The 1,733-nt window shown below is 46.0% G+C and overlaps 1 non-coding gene across 1 annotated transcript; it reads right to left on the bottom strand.

Annotated features, from left to right (window-relative positions):
* Window positions 1–978: 978 nt before the first annotated feature.
* LOC130036250 (U6 spliceosomal RNA) lies at window positions 979–1,085 on the bottom strand. Its single transcript, XR_008794303.1, has one exon. It is a non-coding gene; the product is annotated as a U6 spliceosomal RNA (small nuclear RNA).
* Window positions 1,086–1,733: the final 648 nt, after the last annotated feature.

Genomic DNA, 1,733 nt, shown 5'->3' with positions numbered 1-1,733 from the left:
GTTAGGTGTCCTTATGAGGCAAAGTGTGATAGAGAAGGAACGGACAGAGACAGAAGTCGTGTGTGTGTGTGTGTGTGTGTGTGAGTGTGTGTGTGGTGTGTAGTGTGTGTGTGCGCACATGTGCATGTGTGTGGTAGGGAAGAGGAGAGTGGAGATTTAGGAGGGAGAGGATGGTGTAAGTGGGGTGGAAGGTCAAATCTGGCTGTGAAGTTTACTGACTCATGACACATAACCCTTGGCAACTGCTGCCACATGAACTTGAAGACTTAGTGCTGGTGCTTAGCACCTCCAAGTGCTAGCTTGGAGGGAAAATCATTTTTGCGCTGTTGTAGTTCCTGACTTGAAGAAAATTGTATTTATGGTTATCAAATCCCACAGATGATAAAAGATTGACAAGCTCTCTGAATATGTGTGGACTCAGGTCACACGGAGTTGATATTTTTTTTCGAGGAGGGTGAAGTACCAAGCTCTGCTTTCTTATTCACATCCTCTAGCTGGAAAAGCAGGACACTGGAATAAATCGTAGTCTATAAGAATCTCTCTGACCCCTGAGAAGCAGAAAGTGAACATCTTCTGGGCCAGAGAGATCATTCAACAGGTCAGGTGTTTGCCATGCTGATGGCAATCCACAGGACCTTATGTGGTCTCTTGAGCATTGCTAAGGGTCATTTCTGGGCACAGAGCCAGGAGTAAGTCCTGGTCAATGCAAGGTCTAGTCCAGATGTGTACATTGGCATCACTAGATGAAGTTGATTATGGATATGTATCATCAGAAATTTTCCTTTTGTGGAACTGCTTTTCTTGTCTAGATTTTACACATTTCTTAAAAGTCAAATCTAAGAGGCTAACTGCTAAAGGCTCTTTCTCTTCCGGGTGCTATGCTTCACCATGTTCTCTCTGGCTTCCCTGCCTGTCTTTCTCTAAATATTCAAACTGGCTGAAACAGCAGAACTCATCTGTCTTCCTGTCCCCAGTGGGCACTATTTGAATTTTCTCTCCTTTCAGCGTGTCATCCTTGCGCAGGGGCCATGCTAATCTTCTCTGTATTGTTCCAATTTTAGTATATGTGCTGCCGAAGGGAGCATAGCATAGCAGTAGGGCGTTTGCCTTGCACGCAGCCAACATGGCCGACCCGAGTTCGATTCCTCTGCCCCTCTCGGAGAGCCCGGCAAGCTACCGAGAGTATCTCGCCCGCACGGCAGAGCCTGGCAAGCTCCCCGTGACGTATTCTATATGCCAGACACAGTAACAACAAAGTCTCCAATGGAGATGTTACTGGGCCCGCTCGAGCAAATCGATGATCAATGGGAGGGCCTTTACCTTTACCTTACCTTACCTCCTTTCAGCAGTCGCCCTGCTTTAGGGAGCATGGAAAAGAGAGGCCCTCTGAGCAGCTGCTTTGAGCTTCAAAAGATGGAGACTCCAAAGCCATCAGTCTCCCACTGGATCCCTCGCTTAAAAGGCAACAAAATTCTGAGTTGGATGCATTATGCATTTTTTTTAAATTCTCCTTCCTCACACCCGCCTCCAAATGAGGATGTTTATATCTTTGCTGAAATTATCAAAACGACCCAGGTAGAAAAATTTTCCATGACAAGTCTTTGTTCCTGTCATGTCATTTTAGGTGGAATAAATGAACAGGATCTGATCACAGTCTGGGAAATGTGACATAATTCCTGAGTGATGTCAAACATCTCTGCCCTGCCTTCGCTGCTCTATGCAAAGCATGTCTC

This window comes from Sorex fumeus, unplaced genomic scaffold, assembly GCF_029834395.1.
Source record: "Sorex fumeus unplaced genomic scaffold, SorFum_2.1 ptg000063l, whole genome shotgun sequence".
NCBI lineage: Eukaryota > Metazoa > Chordata > Mammalia > Eulipotyphla > Soricidae > Sorex > Sorex fumeus.
This window is presented reverse-complemented; position numbering and strand designations above follow the sequence as displayed.